We start from the raw sequence: 21429 nt of genomic DNA on the forward strand, positions 1-21429 counted from the left end.
AGTCATTCTGCAGAGGCATGTCCAATGAAAGTGTTCATGATTTGTGTACCCTGAAGAGGTCACACAATTGCTATGGAATGTTTGACGGCCAGTAGTGTGAGCATATTTAAAATATATTATAAAAAAGTAAAATAAGAATCTGGTAAACTTTTTTCGTAGAATCCTTGTGAGGAAAGATCAGAACAGACAGGAAACAACATATGTACTCCCAGTTGGAGAGAATTTACTAAAGAAATAAATTTGCAGAGGTGGTCAACTGCTGAAATACACATGGATTTGCACATAGCAGAAGATAGACATGCCATTAAAGGAATGTGTTCATATAATGTCAGTGAGGTAAGGATCATGGGAGTGGAGCATGCATGGGTAATCTATCTTTACAGACTTTTCAAATTCAGTGGGGCTTCCTCTCTGATGGTCAAATACTTGGAAAGAAACATGGGTGATATGATGAAGAACAGTACAGGTATGAATTTGAGCTTTTTTTTTTTTTAATGTGGAGGTAGGAGTCCCTGGGGTATGGGCTCTGCTATAAGCTGGAACTTATAATGCTGGAGGAACTTAAATACTTGAGGCTTGTGTCTATTTTATTACGCCTTGATTTCTAAAGTACCACCTCATGTCTTTTAATCTGAAACTTGATTGGGGCTGCACCAAGGGAGGAGATAGCAAGTGGAGTTTCTAACCAGGGTCAAGTATGTTAGATTGAAAATGAATCTGTAGCATCATAAATGGCATAGAAATATGGTTTTTACAGAGCATGGCCAAAAGCAGTAATTGGAGAAAAATAAAAACTATTTCACGTTTGTATTCTAAATGTATTCAGGCTAATCAATAAACTAGCTAGAATGGCACACAATAATTGTTTAACCAAATCATTATTCATGTTTAATATCTAATTCACTAAATATTATTGAAAATAATGTGTAATGTTGCTTCTGAAAAAAAAACAATATTTTAAATCCTTGATTACAAGTGACATCATGCTTTTCTTATAGCTACCGTTGTCAGTAGCAATCACTTCCTTAGTTTTTCTGCCAGTAGTAGACGCATCTACTTGAATGGATTAAAGACATATAAGAGGTTAGATCAGTATTTTGGCAGCTGTGCAATACAGAATTACAATGGAATGTACATGATTATTTAACAAATTGTAAGTTTTGCGCAGTGGCAGTATCATAGCCAATGAGGTTTATCTGAGGCGCGTTTATTGCTAATATTTAACAAATTATTGGTACTTTTTTTTCACGTGTCAATGAAAGTGTATTCCCATCTTAAGCATTCTCAAAGAAAAAAAAATGCTTTAAAAATAACTCCTCGGGTCCAATGTGGTAGCGTTGAGGCTAGAGTCCTCACCTTGCACGCACCAAGATCCCATGTGGGCACCAGCTCTAATCCTGGTGGCCCCGCTTCCTATCTCATTTCCTACTATTGGCCTGGAAAACAGTCGAGGATGGCCCAAAGCCTTGGGACCCTGCACCCACGTGGGAGACCCGGAGGAGGCTCCTGGCTCCTGGCTTTGGTTTGACTCATCTCTGGCTATTGAGGTTGCTTGGGGAGTGAATCAGGGGATGGAAGATCTTCCTCTCTGTCTCTCCTCCTCTCTGTATATCTGCCTTTCCAAGAAAAATAAATAAATATTTAAACAACAGCAACAACAAACAAAAAGTCACTCCTCAGACTAGCCCTATCTATAGTTTCAATCTGATCAAAGAATTTCAAGGACACAAGAAAATAAAATATAATACCATGTATTTGGGAACATGTGATTCTGAATGACAGTCTGTCATTGGTGCCCTACTTGACACACAGATGGATATGGGTTATGGCATTAGTGCTTTTGATCTGATAATAGCTCTATAATCAGTCTGTATCTCTCACCTATGACATCTATTAAGTCAGAAATATGTTTAAATCATCTATGTGCTATTTTTATCGTTAACCATTATAAAATTACTATTACACTTATCATATGCATGCTCCATGATTAAAAAAACAAAAGCCAAGGGGCAGTTGGGGGGGTGGGGAGGAGGTAGAGTCCAGACAATGGAGTCAGCTCTCAGTAGCAGAGTAAATTTTCTTCATAACAACTCTATTGAACTTACAGTGTCAGGAGTACCAAAGGGACAGATTCTGAGAAAAAATAACAATGATGATTCTTGAATAAATTTAGAAATTATGAGATATTGACAAGAACAAGCCTTTCCAGTAATCAAGCAAATGCCTTATTATTTCTTAACCCCACACTGATCCAAGTTCAATGTATTTAAATTTAGAAATCTAATTGCAGCAAATTCATGAAGATACAGACATTTCTAAGGGATAAATAGAGCCATTTCTTTTTCTTATCTGACAAATAGAAGGATCAGTGCTAGAACACAGCTGCAACTCCAAAAAGATAGGCTCTGTGTCTCAGAATACATGGTTTGGGTTTTTCTAAGTGGTTTAAATGAATAGCCAGTTCCATTGCTCTGCCCCCAGGAAAAGGATGCCAATGAGAGTCCTTTCAGACAGCTGCGAATATGAATGATTAAAGCCGCTCTGACAATGGAAGGAAAAAAAACCTGCATTTGCAGATGTCACCTTCAAAGTAGTGTGGATTTGACAGTTTTGTTTTTGTCTGTTCCCACCACCTAAGAACAAGCAAACTGATTTTAAAATGAGAAATCAATATACTCCTTTTCATGGAAAATGCCAGCCAAGACTGGGCTTTGTATATTTGTTTTCTATCTAGAGACACACATACTGCGGTAGTATTATTTTCTATAACCATATAGTTGATTTTACTCTTTAGCAGTCAATTGAATGCAGAGATATGCAAACAGAGTTCTTATCATTTTGATTCTTATGCAATTTTGTGGGGATTTATTATCTCTCCAAGACACTTCTGTTAGGTGTCTTATACTGATCTTCAATTTGATTTGACACATTTTCCTTTTCAGATTGCCCCCTGTCAACTCTCCCAGTAGAAATGATCATCAATGGATGAGTAGGGTTGCTAAGTTTTAATTTTTGATTCTCTGTAATTATAAGAGAATAAGAGGGATTGGAGAGGGGCGGGTAGAAGATAGGAGACTGTGGGATCATATGTATAATGAATGTAAAAATGCTTTACTATTTTAATTTATTTCTATTTCTGGCTTCAATAGACTTTTCTGTTTCATTTTATGTCTTCCAAATGCTTTCTCATCTCCATCCCCATCTCCTATCAAAATATCATTTTATTCAGACAGTTGTATTTCATAGAATTTTAATGGAAATCAGGCTGCAGTGATTACAACATAGCAAATAAAATAGACATTTGAAAGCTGCATATTAGGTCTTCCATTTTGAAAAGACCTTGGGTGGATTTCCATTCACATGGCCTGCAGCATTCCCAATGCCTTAATGTTCCTTCCAACTGTCCCTTCTTCTTTACACGACACTTTTTTTTTTTCCAAATTGATGTTATTATGCACAAATGGTCTAAGTTTTCCTCTGTATCCCTCCAAAAAATACCCTTAAGCCTTAATTAATCTTTATAAGATTGAATGATCTCTTACTGGAATAATAAGACATTATTGTTCTTGAACCCATTGGATGCCATCTGTTAACTGGATAATTTTTCTCCTGATTAAGTAAAACTGAGCCAATCCCACACCACTTTGCCTCCCACTTGCTACATTATTGGCCTTTTTTTCTTTCCCTAGGTCACACTTGATTTTTTTCTTTCTTCTTAGACTCTTTAGATTTAAGTTATCTTCCATTTTACTCTTATTATGTTGTCTGACAAAATTTTGTCACTCAAATCTCATCTTAAAAAGAGAAAAAAAAATACAAAAGGAACGATTTCTTGAACTTTCTACTAAAGCCAAGCTCCCATCATATACTCATGGTGACTTTTTATCATTTATCTATCTGTGTAGCACATACTCTTTCATAAAATTCATCTGTTTATATACATCAATTCTAATTCTTTTTTGAAGGCAAGAGGCAGAAACATTGCAACCTAGGTTATTGCCATTGCTAGTGTTGAATCCCACAGTGCCATCCATCACTCTAAGACACTTCTGCAGATGAAACACAGCCATTCCTCCATACCAAGTCTGCCTCTACACACCCAAGAATATCACATTTTGTTATCTCTGGGTTTTCACTGTGGCTGTCAAGGCAGTGAAAGAATTTTCACTATGGATGCAGTGGTGCCTTTTGTTTCAACTATAGTACAAGACATAAGAGTATATAATATATTGACTTCAAACATCTCCACATAATAACAACAGTAATTAAGGTGAAAATCTAAGAAATGGACAAATATCAAGAAGAAGAATGTGATAATTCAATATGCTCTTGGCTTTTATAAAAAGGAGTTTGTTTTGCCTCTTGAATCTCTCCTGGAATAAGGAAGATGGCGTAGCAAGTTGTCTTTCACCTTTCCAATTTTTGTTTTCCAATTTAAAACAAGTTTTCGTCTGCTATAAACCTAAACAACTTCCTTACACCAGCTTGGGAGATGAGAAAGCACCTGATTCCTGGCTTGAAATCAACCCACTTGTAAGCTTTGTGACCATCTGGAGAGTGAACCAGTGGATGGAAGATCTCTGTCTCTTTTCTAGCTTTGCATTTCAAATAAAACCAAAAATAGATCTTACAAAGGAGGAAGAGAAATAAAAGTGACTTAAAACTTGAAGTAACATTTCAGATCATTACATTGGCAAGTGGCAAGACTGAATTTTGGATCCAGGTTTCCTAATTCTATGGATCATGATATTAATATTTTATGAAGATGATGCAATATCAATTCTGAAATAATCATTGGTCTCAATGATTATTTCTATTCAGGTGGCAGCATGTCTACAGTTTTGTCCTTCATTAAATTTTCATAATTCATTCTAAGCCTGCTTGAATGTGTTAGAAATTAGATGAGTCATAAACATTAGAATAATTGAAATTCTTTGTTTTTGTATTAAAAGGTCTGAAGATCATCTTTTAATGAACTTGCTATGGTTTTCAGCAACATAATCTTCCATAGCTTATTTTAACTAGGTAGAAATTCAAAGAAAGTGACCCTATGAGACATAGTTCTAACACCAGTCATTTTACAAACAGCCTCTCCCTCACAACTCAACCTAGTAGGGGCTGATGATGTGGCATAGCAGGCTGAGATTCTGCCTTTGGTGCCAACATCTCATTTGGCTTCAATTCAAGTTCAAACTCCTGCAATTCCAACCCATCTCTCTGCTTATGGCCTGAGGAGGCAGTGAAGAATGGCTTAATTCCTTGAGACCCTGCATCATGTGGGAGACTGCAAGGGGAGGCTCCTGGCTCTCAGCTTCGGATGAGTTCAGCTCTGGCAATTATGGTCATTTGAGGAGTGAACAAGCAGGTAGAAGACTCTCTTTCTCTAACTCTCTTTCTCTGTAAAATTTTATGTTTCAAATAAAATCCTAAAACATAGTAAGAAACAAAGAATCAAGCAGTAGGAGGAAAATACTAAGTTTCATAAAAAGAAAACTAAGTAACCAATGGCAGTCTTCTTAGCAGAAATCCAGAAAATGAGATGATATATTTAAGATCCTCAGAAAAAATAAAAACACAACAAATCATATAAAATCAGGAGAACATACCTTTTAAAAGTGAAGAAGAGGGTCTAGCATGATAGCCTAAGTGACTAAATCCTTGCCGTGAATGCACTGCTTTCCCATATTGGTGCCAGGTCATATCCTAGCTGCTCCGCTTTTCATCCAGCTCCCTGCCTGTGGCCTGGGAAAGCACTAGAGTACAGCCCAAAGCTTTGGGACCCTGCAGTTCATTGAAGGCCAAGGGGCATCTCCTGCAATCTGGCTTGAATTGGCTCAGCTTAAGTCATTGTGGTCATTTGGAAAGTGAACCCATCTCAGAAGTTCTATTTTTCTGTATCTCCTTTCTCTGTACATCTGCCTTTCCAATAAAATAAATACACATTTTTAAAAAGTGAAGGAGAAATACAGTATCTCTTATATAAGCAAAAGCACAATTCATCATCAATAAACTAGATTTATCGGATTTACTAAATTATAGCTCTACATTAGAAGTAAACATTGAGATGCTTGCTTCAACAGCACATGTATTCAATCTGAAATAATACAGAGAAGATTAACATGACCCCTGCACAACTATGACATGCATTTTTTTTAAATAAGCAAAAATTGGAGTTGCTCTGGTGGATGAATTAGGATAATCCTCCACATGCAAGCAACATTATTTTCTATGAGCACCAGTGAGTGTCCCAGCTGCCACGCTTCCCACTCAACTCACTGGCAATAATCTGACAAGGCAGCAGAGGATGGCACAAGTCCCTGGGATCCTGTGTCCATATGGGGGACTGCTGGGAGGCCCCTGGCTCTTAAATCCTGCCTCTGGTTTGGCTCAACTCTGGCTGCTTGTGGTCAAATGGGGAGTGAATCAACAAATAGCAAATATTTCCCTCTCTGTCTCTCCTCTCTGTAAAATTTGCCTTTCCAATAAAAATAAATAAATCTAACAAAAACAAAAAATAAACGTTATGAAAATATGCGATACTATCAAAATCATTAGACCAAAAGAAATGATTATTATCTAATAAAAAAATATCAGGAAACACCATATCTTCTCTCTTATATATGGAAACCAACTTGGAAAGTTTAACTTCAATGGTCAGATCCCTACTGTTTTTGTTTCGTTTGGTTTTTTGTTTGTTTGTTTGTTTGGCTGTATCCCATGTGGTTTGATGGTTTTTATTTCAATTTTATTTATTCCAAATAATTTCTTTTCTCTTGTTGAATTCATCACCGACTCATGGATTGCATGGTGGCATCATTTTTCCCAAGAGACTTTTATGTTTCCTTTTAGTCACCCATGTGTTGGTTACTCAGTGGCACATTTTTTCATGGGCTGTAATATGTTGTTGTTAGCTTGTTGTGTTGTTCTAAATCATACCAGTTGTTTACCCTGTTGAGCATGTCTTCTCAATTATGGAAGTGTATAGTGATGGAGTACTGGGGGTTATCATATACAGACATGGGGGTATAATGCAGCATGCATCCCTGCATCCAGACGAAAGAAATAAACTATTGCACATGTGTAGGCAATGGGATACTGGACTGTATAACATTGTCTGTACCAACAATGTCGGGGTATGCTTCAATAAGTGACTGATAGAATTATCATTCGTTATGAAGGACTACACCATTGTAATAAAACAGAAAATCTGTTGGGGAGTGGGAGTTTGGGGTGAAATCCCAGTCTGTACAAAATTGTACCACATAATTCAAAATTCAAAATAAAAAATATGTCAGGAATTAGACTTCATCTGTCAATGCTAACTTTAAGTGTAAATATATTAAATTTCCTATTCTTTTTTTTTTTATTGTTGCTTACATTGTATTATGTAGTACAGTTTTATAGGCGCTGGGGATTCCCCCCACCCCTCCCATACCCCTCCCCCCATGGTGGATTCCTCCACCTTGTTGCATAACCATAGTTCAAGTTCAGTTGAGATTCATTGCTTGCAAACACATGCCTAGCATAAAGTTCAGCGTCTTATTGTCCAGATAAGTTCAGTGGCCTCTTGGGGAGACCTTCTATGGTCTGAAGATAGGTCTAACAGAGTAAAGATCTGGTCAGTTAAAAGCCCCAACAAGGCCTCAGTATCAATATACAACATTATGGAATTAATTGACATAGTATTGGGTAAACAATATGTTAAAAATAATGCAAGTTCCATTCTTCGAAACATCTGGGTTGAGACAGTATCAATGACAGGTTCAAAAAATAACAAACAACCATACAAAAATTACAGGTTAAATCAAGGCAAACATGTGGTATCTAATCTTTTGGGATTCACTCATTTCCCTTAGCATTATAGTTTCCAGTTGTGCCCATTTAGCCACAAAGAACTGCATTTTGTTTTTTTAATAGCTGAGTAGTATTCCATGGAGTAGATGAACCAAAGCTTTCTTATCCAATCTTCTGCTGATGGGCATTTCGGTTGCTTCCATGTTTTTGCAATTACTGATTGTGCTGCAATGAACATAGGGATGCATGTTGGTTTGTCGTAAAACAGGTGTTTTGGATATATTCCTAGGAGTGCTATTGCTGGGTCATATGGTATGCAGATTTTGAGTTGTTTGAGTGTTCTCCAGACTGATTTCCATAGAGGCTGTACCAATTTGCAGCTCCACCAGCAGTGGAGTAGGGTTCCCTTTTCCCCGCATCCTCGCCAGCAAGCGTCGTTGGTGTTCTTGTTTATGTGGGCCAATCTTGCTGGTGTAAATTTCCTATTCTTAAAAAATATACATTGGTTAGCTTTCTCCCTGTCTCGCCTTCTCTGTGTAACTCTGCCATCCAAATAATTTTTTTTATCAACCTAATAGAATTTTTTAATCAGTATAAATTCATGCTTCTAATTTTTAAAATTTATTTTAAGGATTTTCTTATTGGTGTACATTGCCTACAGGAATGATGTGTTGAGGAATGTGAGTACATAATTATTTATTTCATATATAGCGTTAATATAATTTTAATAAACGGTTTCTTGTTGCAGAATTTAGAAATGAAAGACAAGAAATCTGTGAAAATCTAGTCAGAATTATCTCTGTTATTAATTATAACAGAAAACACGATGTAAGTAAAATCCTTCTCTGATTCTACTGAAAGACTAAATTAACTAATGTTGATTAAAGTCTTTTCTTCTATAAATTCTGTAAATACTGCAAAACTGTTCAGTTGTAATTTTCATCAGTTGTATGATCATCTGTATAGCCATTTATAACTTGTACTTTGCCTAAAAATTAAAGAACATAACAAAAGTAAATCATTTTATAAAAATCTTTTTGTCCTAATGTCGCAACAAAATTTCCTAGTGAACAATTTAACTATTGCAAGGACTATAGAATTAAAATCTCAGCAGATACTTAGAAGGCAAATAATCACAGTATTATACCCAAAATTTCTGAAGATGATATTGTCAACCTCCACCCAATTTCATGATCTTTCTGTGTTTTAGCTTGGGATCATTTTATCACCCCCATTCCTCTAGTCAAAGTCCAGTGATTTGCTCATGTAATTCACTGAAAGACCTTTAAAATATGAAAAAGCATTGCAACATAACCAAGGAGCTAGAAACCAAGTAGAGATAAATCCTGGACTCACTGGTATTAACTCTGTTGAAATTGCTTACTGTTCTTGATAGAATAAGCAGAACACCACCTTGAGATAAAGGCAACTTGAGTACAGATTATGTAAATGATCAGAGAAATAAGAACAAAACAACACATGAGCAGCAACCAGGATGTCCTCAAGTTAATTCTTACCCATTCACGAGGAAGAATAATAGAACACAGCCACATCGAAGGAGCAACAGTATATTAAATGCAACCACCTGTACATTGTCAATTTGCTTGCAAATCAGAGGAACAAATGAGAAGAAGCTTGCACCTCTGCCCAGAATGCTCTACTCATTGAAGATGCTCTAAAGGAGTGAGTGTGGGCCCTTGGTTACACTATGGTGGTAGGAATCTGCTCCCTACATCACCAATTCCTAAAACAACTCAAATAACAATTCTTCCTTAAATAACTGAGGTAACATTGCTTAAATTGTTTTGCACAGCATACACATTAAAAGTATCAATTAAGAATACATGTATTTTGTAATAGTTTGGCTTAAATATCAATTATATGTATGTAACTAAATATTTAATCCAACACCTGAACAATAGGCTGTGTAGGTTGAATATTGAAACTGCCATTTAAGACCTCACACTTTTGAAAAGAAACATGCAACAGATTTTCTTTCACCAACTATTATCAGTGAATTGATATAGGTCACTGCTTTCACAATGTAATCTTGTCAAATTGGACAGCTACTTTTCCATTCTAAAGTTCAACAAAGCAGAATTCCATATTATACATATATACATATAATTATATATAATTATTTAATATGTTAAAACTGTGTATATGATATATACCCACACATATGTAGTTTCAACATATTAAATAATTATACCTAGAGTTCTTTTCCCTCTTCACAAATAAATTAATTAGACTTTTAAAAACACTCATTTTTATTGGAAAGGCAGATTTACAGAGGCAAGGAAAGACACAGAATGATCTTCCTTCAACTGGTTCACTTCCCAAGTGGCCTCAATGGCCAGAGCTAAGCCAGGAACCAGGAGCTACTTTCAGAACTCCCGTGTGGGTGCAGGGTCCCAAAGCTTTGGTCCATCCTCTGCTGCTTTCCCAAGCCGCAAGTAGGGAGCTATATGAAAAGTAGAACAGCTAGGACACAAACAAGCACTCAAATGGTATCCTAATGCATGCAAGGCAAGGCTTTATCCACTGAGCTACCAAGCTGGCCCTGTTAATTATATATATATATATGCATATATATATATATTTTTTAATAATCTTACTTAGTTGATTAAGGTACAAAGGGTCAAGGGCTACATATTTTGGAAGCACTGGATCTTGTGGGATTTCCAAGTCTTAGAATTTTTGTATGTATTTTCATAGAACTAGTTAAATAACAGGTACATGAAACCAATAAAAGTTGTTTAGCTACTCTAGAAACTTGACCCACTGACATGTGAAACAATAATTTTGCTGTAATGATAACTTATATTTTGCTTAAAAAGGATGTTTTATCAACACCATCTGATCTTTTGTGGGTTTGAATGAAGGTTATGCTTTTTCTACAAAAAAAATGTGCTGATATTGAAATGTTCTATGTTATATCTGAATGAAATTTTTTTTATTTATATTGTGGTCCATTTCTTTCCTCTTTATGTCTCATCCACACACCCTTCTCAAGTTCCAAACTCAGGTGGACCTGGACTCCGGCACAGATTCATAGCACAAATATTACATCATCTAAAGGAAAAGAGATGTGCCAATATAATAATAATAAAATAATAATAATAATAACAGTAATAAAGATCCCTCATGCCATTTCATCAAGAGAAAGATCATTCACAATTTTAAAAATCGGCTAACAAATATCTATGTTGAAGAATACTATTATCCCCCAATTGGGGCTAACAGACATTTGCACAAAATTCTACACTTAAAATGAAAATCTTCTTTCCATCATCACATTGAACATTCTCTAGGACAGTCTTTATATTAGTCATAAAACACTTTTAAAATAAATTTTTAAAATCACAACCATGGTGTGTTTATCTTTTTGACCAAAGTTGACTAAAATAGACACATGCTTGGAAAAACTGTGGAGCAAAGTTTTTAATTTGGTAATAAATGAGACATTTGTCCACCTGCCAGAGGACTGTAAACTGTACTGACAGCATTGAAATCAGATACAAGGCCTATTGTTAAGAGTGGAGAGTCAGATTTCCCTGTAACATTGCCAGCTAATGTTCAACTTAGCTCATGCAGGATTGTCAAATTATCATCTGCCTAAAAATAGTTTTTAAAATCAAATTCCTTTGGTAACAATGCTGGTTTTGGGTCTTTGCACCCTCAGTATTTATCTCTCATTTATACTTTGAATGAGTAATAGTATGTGTTAGATCTTCCTTTATATCTGTCATGATTACATGTCTGTTTTGTGAATCAGTAAGAGCAGAGAAATTCTCTGTTTTATATTTACAGTGAACACAAAAATAGGGTTCTGGCTGAACTGAGCAGTTGTATCACACCTCTTTCCACTCATAGAAATATAGGGATGCAATAAGTCACAGTGCTCTTTTCAGGAAGATTTGGGTTCTATAATCATTTTCTCTTCTATTAGCTTCCTTACAGTCTTACTTCATGCTTGTTTCCTATCCTTTTTTATCACGTAAAACATTTATATTAAACTACTATCACCAAGATGGTCAGCTTTCTTTACCGATAATTGTATATCCCCTGAGTGCAATTTCTTTTCTAAAATTAAGGAACTAATATACAAGCTTTAATTAACAGTGAACTTTTAATATGGTCCACTCCCATCCTACACTTCACAGCAGTTACCCACTGTAGATGGTTGAAATCAAGACAATCTTTGTAAAAGCAAATTGTTGATTATTGTATATACTGGATTTCATTGCTTGCAGGTTAGAAACTGTGGGAAGACTGCATTCCTCTCTGTTTAATTAATGATCTAGCCTTTTAAATTTCATTTTCATAAGAAATCCATTGTTGCCTGGTAACAGATTTGCTTGTAGGCTTGCAGAAGTAGCGGGCTCTGTAAGCACAGTACCCTGTGGTATTATAAATAGGAGAGTAAAGCTTGCTCAGACAAGCCTTAGGCGTTCAGCAGCTCTCTTCCTGTACACACATATAATTCTGGCTGCAAGGTTTTCTTCACTAGAGACAGACTTAAATGGACACAGTACAAGAGCAATGGCTCTGATTTCCATTGTAGTCTAATAGCAAAAGAGAAGTCAAGAAACAAGGACATGTTCTCTCTCATTTCCCTAACTGGACAAATAAACTACATGAGAAAAGTATTGATTACCTCAAGTTAAAGATGAATAATACTTTGTGTACAATTTAACTTCAGAACAAACAAAAGCCGTGGAAGATTATGACAAAAGTATGATCAAAACATGTATTTGGCAAACAATCAAGCAAAGGGAAAAAAAAAATTCCTTAGAAAAACCAATTCTGTAAGACTTGTATATTCGAGTAAGAAGGCCAGGTTTTGATAGTGAGGATAACTGGTCCCCAGGCTACGGACACCTTTTGTTACTTGCTTAACATTATCTCTCATTTATCTTATGCAAATACTTTTTTTTTCTGTTATAATCCAAGTTCCAAAATAGTATGTTGTCTTTCTTCTTCTTCTTCCTCCATGTCTATGTTCATAATATATAAAACAGAACACAACACAATTTACGGTTCCAGCTCATACTTCCTGAGTCAAAGTTTAAATAACTATAAGTAGTCTGTGTGCACAAAAAGGCAAGAATAATTGCAAAGGCTGCAAATGTTACCTGAAATCTATTTATGCTTTCTGTAATAAAGAACAAGCTTCTGTATGTGATACAGGGCAAGTACCTATGAATGAAATTTATGTCCAAATGAATGTTTAAAGTCCAAAGCCAGTTTAACATTTAGAATGTTTGTACAGGGGCAGTTTAGCATTTAGAATGTTTGTACATAGCCACAGTGGCCTAGCGGCTAAAGTCCTTGCCTTGAATGTGCCATGATCCTATATGACTGCCATGTGGTCAATTGGGGAGTGAATCATCGGATGGAAGATCTTCTTCTATGCCTCTTCTCCTCTCTGTATATCTGACTTTTCAATAAAAAAATCTTTAAAAAATATTTATACTTGAAAAATAAATTAATGACTATGAAATGCCTTTTATTCCTTAATTTATGATCTGGGACATAAAGCTCAGCAAGAAGGAAAAAGTCATTAAGAATTATAAAGTAAGGTAGTTTAGAAAAGGAATATTCTTCTAATTTTTCTTTACTCTGGTAGAATTTTATTTCATTTTTAAAAACAAAAGAAAACTTTGCTGGGCACGTTATCTTGAGCCTACAATTTTTTGCTTTTAGAATTTGGAATATGTTGCTCCATTCTCTTCTGTACTGCAGAGTTTCCTGTGAGAGGTCTCCTGTGAATTTAATTGACATTCTTTTTTTTTTTTAAGATTTCTTTTTATTATTTTTTCATTGGAAAGGCGGATATACAGAGAGGAGAGACAGAGAGGAAGATCTTCCGTCCGATGATTCACTCCCCAAGTGAGCACAAGGCCGATGCTATGCCGATCCGAAGCCAGGAGCCTCTTCCAGGTCTCCCACACGGGTGCAGGTTCCCAAAGCCTTGGGCTGTCCTCGACTGCTTTCCCAGGCCACAGGCAGGGAGCTGGAAGGGAAGCGGGGCTGCCGGGATTAGAACCTGCGCCCATATGGGATCCCGGGTGTGCAAGGCGAGGACCTTTAACCACTTGCGCCACCGCGCCGGGCCCTTGACATTCTTTTATATTATATTAATGTAGTAGCATGTTATTTAACTTCATGGCTTTGTTCATTTCTTTTTTTCTTCCTGTTGTTGATTTTGTTTCATGGTTTTTCATTCAAGTGGATGAATAGTAACTATGTAATGAAGACTATCCTGTCCAGATGTGAGGATACAATGCAGTATACATCTCTACTTCCAGGCCAAAGATGGGCTTCCAACAAAACTGTTTACTATATCTTAACACTAGGATGCAGTACTATCTGCCACTGTCCATGCCCACAATGATGGACATATGACTGTGTGGGAAACTATATTATAATAATTATAGAGGGGAACGCAATGAGGTGGAAGAGGATTAGGGAGAGAAGTAGGGAAGTTCCAGAGCCTATTGAACTATATCATAAAATAATAACAATTCTAATAAAAAAGAAGTAAAATTTGAAAAAAATAATTAGAAATTATTAAAGTAGTTAACAATGTTTTGTGGTTTATTGTTATTGCTATTATTCTTGATTTTAACATAATCACTAAACAACTGAAGAAATTTTATGCATTGATAATCTACTTGATAAAAAGCACGTATGGTAATTATTTTGATGATACAGTTCTAATCAGGAAAGTTATCAGATCCAGAGTTGTGAATTGAGGAAGGGAGATACGTTCAATCACAATGGTATGGTGTTGCAGTGATTGATACTCCAGCACCATTCAGTGAACGGCGATCTGAACTCCACCAGCAGCTGGAACTCCACCAGCAACCAGGTAGGAAGGGACTTACACAGGGAGTTGGGGAGGTAAAGCCTAAGAACTGTCCATCCTGCTGATCCATTTGATTTGACCAGGAGCAGAGACAGAGCAGCAGATCACAGATGGGCAATGCAAGAACAGTGTGGATTTCACAGGCCACTTAGCCTGCTAGAGCCGAATTGGTCGTCATTTTGTGTAAGGATTCAAAGGCAAAGGAAAGGACTGCACACACGTTGAACTTCGAATCAACTAATTTCTGACTCAGTGAACTGCAGCAATTTGACATTCTACAGGTTCTGTCCAAGACAGGTCTGGGTAGCCGTCAGACTTGATGCCCAGCAGATAAAGATTTCTAGTAGTGGTAAATCAGGCGCCATTTTGTACACTGTGGCAAATAGCTTTAGGAATGCAGGAGACAACAGTGAACTGCGCATGTACTGAACTCATGAGAACTCACTGAGTTCAGTGAATTGCCCTGGTCCTGCAGGAAAATAATACCAACTGTGGCATCATACTGGTCAAAATATGTCCATGTGGCACCCAGACCTAACGTCCATCAGGTTCCTACAAGATCAGTGCCACCAACAATCTAACTAGATAGGACACCTGGTGTCTCTCTAATCCTGGGACCTGCTCCAGCCAGAAGTGAAAGAAAGATTGCAGAGACAATGGTGCAGCCACAGCACAGTATCACAGGTGGAGGAGAGTGGTGAGCCAGGAGTTGGGGATGTGGAGACCATGATGGAAATCTAACATAGGAACCCAGACCTGGAACTCACTGGAGGTTGTGGCACAAGTGGCTGCAAGCAGAGTTGTGTACCAACTGCAATAAGTAAAATTTCATTGTACATGTGTAGACCAGGCCAAAAAAAGTATTCAGGAATTGAAAGACACTATTAAGAGGCCAAATATAAAAGTTATGGGAGTCCTGGAAAGTGCATAAAGAGAAGCTGAGTTTGCAAATGTATTTAATGAAATAATCAAAAAAATTTCCCTAATCTAGAGAAAGAATTGGGAAACAAGATCTAGGATGGGCACAGAACTCCCAACAGTCTTGATCAAAAGCATTCTGCACCAAGACACATGATAATCAAGCTTTCTTGAATTGAACATAAGAAAAAGATCCTTAAGTGTGCACGTCAAAAAAAATCAATTGATATATAAAGGAATGCCAATTAAACTCACAGAGGATCTCTCACAGGAAACTCTACAGGCAAGAAGAGAATGGAGTGACATATTCCAGATTCTAAAAGAAAAAAGTGTTGGCCTAGGATAACATATCCCGCAAAGCTTTCTTTCATCTTTGAAAATGAAATAAAATTCTTCCAGAGTAAAGAAAAGTTAAAATCTGCCTCTTCCAAACTTGCCCTACAAATGATACTTCAAAATGGTCTCTTGACAGAGAAGAGGGAATAGCACCCAACGAAACCAAAGGCAAATGGGAAGAACATCCCAGGAAAATGACAACAGAAGACTAAACCAATGAACAAACCATTCCTAAAATGACAGGACCAAAGTACCATCCATACATGTTAAACTCTGAATGTAAATGGCTTAAGCTCAATCAAACATCAAAACAAAACAACATTCATTTATGGTCTAGAAGAGCCACGCTTCACCAACAAAAATCAGTGGAAACTATATTGCATGGGTTTTGTTGTTTTCTGTTAGTTTCATCTCTTCAAAACACTTTCTTCTGATTAAATCATTCAATGACTCATATATTATACAGCAGCATCATTTTCTTCAAGAAGGTTCTTGATTTTCATCTCTTCAGCTACAGGTTAGGAATTTTGTAGCATGTTATTTAACTTCATGATGTTGTTAATTTCTTTTTTCTCCCTGATGTTGATTTTGTTTTGTGGCTTTTCATTTAAGGGGATGTATAGTGGCTGTATAATGGAGACTGTCATATCTAGCAACATGAAATTTAACTACATGGCATTGTAAATTTCTATTTTTTTTTCTATTATTGATTTTGTATTATGAGCTTTCATTTAAGGGGATGTACAGTAGCTGTGAAATGGAGACTAACATCCAGATGTGAGGGATACAATGTAATATGCATTTCTACTTCGAGATAAAGATGGACTTACAATGAAACTGTGTACTATATCTTGACAATAGGATTCTGGACTCTCTACCATTGTCCATGCCCACAATGAAGGACATATGACTGTGTATGAAGAGCTATATGTTAGTAATGATATAGAGGAACTAAGTGTGGGGGGCAGTGGGGAGGGAATTGGGAAGGGGATAAGGGAAATGCCAGGAGTCTATGGAACTGTATCATAAAATGATAATAATAATAATAATAAAATGTTTACAAGAAGAAAATTTGAAAAAAGAAATCATTACTTCTGGAACTTGTCAAAGATATACAATTCTTTTTAAAATAATGGCATCAAAAAAGTGAAAAATGAAATCCATTTTCACTTTTCTCTGCAGTTCCTCTGTCCTTGAAGCAATTTTATCAAAGTACAAAATGAATTACACATATTTCTATACATCTATAACCCTTCGTTCTGAAAATAGTCATGTTTTGTTGCATTTGTCAAAATGGAAACATCAAGTTACTAACAACTCTGGAAAGAGCTAGGGAAAAATTAAGACAAACAAGTAGTTTTGAAAGTATAATAATGTGGGCCCAATACAATGCAACAAGGTGGAGGAATCCACAATGGGGAGAGGGCTGGGGAGGGAGGGGGGAATCCCAGTACCTATAAAACTGTGTCACATAATGCAATGTAATCAATTAAAAAAATTAAATAAAAAAACATATTTTCCTATATATCTATTGATCTTGTATTTTGCCTTATGTAACAGAGAATATATTTTTATTTTAGGAATAAAATAAAATTTATTTTAGGAATGTGAGTTTTAAACATGATAAAAACATTTCATTTTTAGCCAGACAGATATACGTTGGCCAACAAAGAAGTCAGACTGCTGTGTCACATTCAGAAATCCACTTTTATGTGATTATATCATTCTTCCTCTAACTCTGTCGACTCTATTGTGTGAAAGGCTAATATTTCTGAAGTTGTATTCCAAAACTACTTGTGTTACTTTGAGTCTCAGTTAAAATATGTGCTTTCAGATGGTGATCTATGTCAATTTGAAGAAAAGACTACATTTTAGAATTCTATAATGAGTTTTATTAACCTGTAGCCTTCAGGCCAAATACAGAGATTCCACAGGTATTATTTCAAGTTCAAGCTGAAACAGTCAGAAATTGAAAGAATATATAACTACTTGTCCAACCTCACGGATTTTTAGGTGGGGATGTGCTACACACCAAAACAGATAATAACATCTCTCATAATGAAAATGTGCAGACAGAAAATCTATTGAAGGTAAAATGGCAATCCAAAGTAAGAAGTAGGAATATTTATGGAAGAGGAGCAGGACCATGCTGTTATTGCAACCATGTTTAACAATTCTAATATCAGGGGAAAAAAAAAAGAACAACACTAAACCTGTCAAAACAGATGAATAAGGGGGTTATGTAATAGCTTGGGAATATATTCAGTGTAAAGATTTTGACTATTATTCATGGAAATGCACCAAAACCAGGCCACTTGGCTATTTCAAACATATGTTCATGGCTCTAAAGACATAGCTTCCGATACACTAGTAAAGGAGTCCTCAAGCCCCACACTCCATTGTCATCAATGAGCAGACAACTCGGAATAATACAGCTAATCTACACTATGGGTCAATTAAACCAAATTAATATTTACACAATATTATATCCCATAGTTACAGAATTCACATTCTCTAAAAAAGTGTATGGAAATTATTCTAGGATAGGCCATGCAGCAAGCTTCACAAGAGAAAAAAAAAAAAGAAGAAAGGAAAAGAAAGGGAAGGAAATGAAAAGAAATGAAAACAGAATAAAAGTAGATCGAAAAATAATAGAAAAGAAGAAAGGAAAAAGAGGAAAAGAGAAAAAACGAAAAGAAAAGGGAAGAGAGGAAAAGAAGAAAGGGAATGGAATCATACCATGCTTTTTAATTTTTTTAATTATTTATTTTTATTAGAAAGGCATATATACAAAGAGAGGAGAGACAGAGAGGAAGATCTTCCATCTGATGATTCACTCCCCAAGTGAGTGCAATGGCTGGAGCTGAGCCAATCTGGAGCCAGGAACCAGGAGCTCTTCTGGTCTCTCATGCAGGTGCAGGGTCCCAAGGCTTTGAGCCATCCTCAACTGCTTTCCCAGGCCACAGGCAGGGAGCTGGATGGGAAGCAGGGATGCCGGAATAACAGCCAGCACCCATATGGGATCCTGGGTCATGCAAGACGAGAACTTTAACCACTACACTATTGTGCCGGGCCCACCATGCTTCTTTATTATCACAGCAAAAAGAAGCTGGAATTTATCAACTTAAGCAACTCCAGGAAATATGCAAATAAATTCAAACTGGACAATATGCTTCTGAATGAAGAGTGGGTCATAGAAGAAAAATCTATAAAAGCTAAGTAAAAACACCCTGAAAACAAATGAGAATTACAGCACAACATGTTAGAATGTATGGGATATAGCAAAAGCATTATTTAAAATGAAGTTTATATCAAAGAAATTGAAAAGAATCAAATAGTATCATAACAACTCTTTCAAATAGTTAGAAAATCAAGGACGAATTAATAGGGTTAAATAAATAAACAAATAGAAAAAAATACACAAAACTGGAACAACATGATTTTTTAAAAATCAATGAAGCAAAGATTTGTTATTTGAGAAAAAATTTAAAAATTTATATTGTTTTCTGTCATTTGTTCCTTTTAAAGTCTTTTTATTGTTTTTATATATATGTGTGTGTGTGTGTGTGTGTGTGTATCGCTTCCCTGCCTTCTGGATAAGATCAAGTGTGATTTACATAAGGTGAACAAATACCATGTGTTTCAGTATACAAATATAGGAACATAGATATAATTCCCACTCTACTTCCCAAGCCAACTACACCTTCCTTATTCATTTTTTTCATTTTTTAAATTTTACTATGACTAATTACACTCCATAGTAACTGGCTTCATTCTCAATTAGATAAAAATTAACAAATAGAGGAGGACAGAGAGGAAGACAAAAGACAAAATTGATTTTACAATTTCTTTCTCGGCCATGGAATTGTTTGTATATAAAAGGATTATTTGTTGAGTTTGCATCTTACATCTTCACCAAACTCTCTTAAGAGTTTCAATAATCACTTAGCACTCTTTTGGTTCCTTCATATAGAGAACCATGTCACCCACAAACAGGGATACCTTGATGCTTGACAACTTTATCCTTTCCAACTTGTCTCATTTGATTTCTTGTTTCTTTTTACTTTACTTATCTTTCTTTTCTTAATAGCTCTGTGTAACATTTGAAGACTAGATTGAATAGCAATTCTGCAAGTGCATCCTTCATTACTTCTCCTTAGTAGAAACACTTCCTAGTTTCTCCGCATTTAACATAATGCTGGCTAAGTTTTTCACATCTTGTCTTGATGGCATTAAGATTTTTCCATTGGGCCCAGTGCGGTAGTCTACCAGGTAAAAGTCCTCACATTACACTCCTGAGATTCTATATAACCCTGGCAGCCTCACTTCCCATCGAGCTCCCTGCTTGTGGTTTGGGTAATCAGTCGAGGATTGCACAAAGCCTTGGAATCCTAAACCTGTGTTGGAGACCCAATAGAGGCTCCTGGCTTCAGCTTGGCTCAGCTCCAGTCATTGTGGCTGCTTGGGGAGTGAATCAATAGATGGAAGATCTTCCTGTCTGTCTCTCCTCCTCTCTGTATATGTGACTTTACTAGGCTGAATCAGTTCACATCACCTGCTGGCAAATCCGAGCACCAGAACAGAGTGTGGGTCAGGCCAGGTTCAGTTGTGACAAATACCAGTACACATTAAAGAATGCCAAGGTGAGTTGAGCCATATCAGATGTGGTTGCAGCACCCAAATAGCACATATGAAAATTGGGGGGAGGAGGCAAAGCCGACAGGGGAATGTGGGCTGCCCTGCTGGACAACTACTTCCATTGGAAAGCGTGAGTCGGGATGCGGACAGACCAGACTAGGCAGGGCTATAACACGTGTGGGCCTCATGTGAGCTAGATAGCTGAAGGGCCACAGTGGGCTGACTGTCCAACTGGTGCGAACAAAAATTAGAGTGGGTGTGAGATGGTTGGGCTTAGCCACAGCATCAGCTGGTAGAGGCTGGCACTGGGGTCTAATTCTGTCAAGTCAAATGCCAGAACTACCTGGAGAATACACAATCTGGGGGTGGGAGTGGCTTAGTAGGAAGATAGTGGGCACCTCCCTTGGGGTTACCACTCTCACTGGATAGCACAAAACCCAGGACAGGGGCAAGGGTGGCTAGACAGAAAGGCACCTGACAGTATGTGGGCTGAATAGTAGGTTGGTTGGGTTGAACTAGTCTTCAATGCCCATTGACATGTATTAAAGCTAAACGGGATGTGGGACAGACTGAACAAGCCTGCAGTACATGCTGGCATGCATGGGGATCAGGGTAGGGAGCTGGCCTGATGGGGGTTATGGAGAGTTGCCCCAAGTAGGCTGCAGCTCCCACTATTTTGCGTGAGAACAGAGTATGAATTGGATAGGATTGAGCTGGACTATAACACCTGTTGATTCAGGAGGAAGACAGGGCTGGAAACAGAACTGGCACAGCAATAGCAACGACCAGCATGTGCACAGGCTGATTGGTGCAACAGACGGTATTGGACCCTGTACTGGCAAACTCATGCAAGAATCAGATCTGGGAAT

General features: G+C 36.8%; 2 non-coding genes across 2 annotated transcripts; both read left to right on the forward strand.

Annotated features, from left to right (window-relative positions):
* The first annotated feature begins 1156 nt into the window (after window positions 1-1156).
* On the forward strand, window positions 1157-1293 carry LOC121161093. Its single transcript, XR_005884612.1, has one exon. It is a non-coding gene; the product is annotated as a U4 spliceosomal RNA (small nuclear RNA).
* Window positions 1294-6064: 4771 nt separating this feature from the next.
* LOC121161099 lies at window positions 6065-6171 on the forward strand. Its single transcript, XR_005884618.1, has one exon. It is a non-coding gene; the product is annotated as a U6 spliceosomal RNA (small nuclear RNA).
* The last annotated feature ends 15258 nt before the right edge of the window (window positions 6172-21429 follow it).

The sequence above is a fragment of the Ochotona curzoniae genome, unplaced genomic scaffold (genome assembly GCF_017591425.1).
Source record: "Ochotona curzoniae isolate NIBS_2020 unplaced genomic scaffold, NIBS_Ocur_1.0 contig_4612, whole genome shotgun sequence".
Classification (NCBI taxonomy): Eukaryota; Metazoa; Chordata; class Mammalia; order Lagomorpha; family Ochotonidae; genus Ochotona; species Ochotona curzoniae.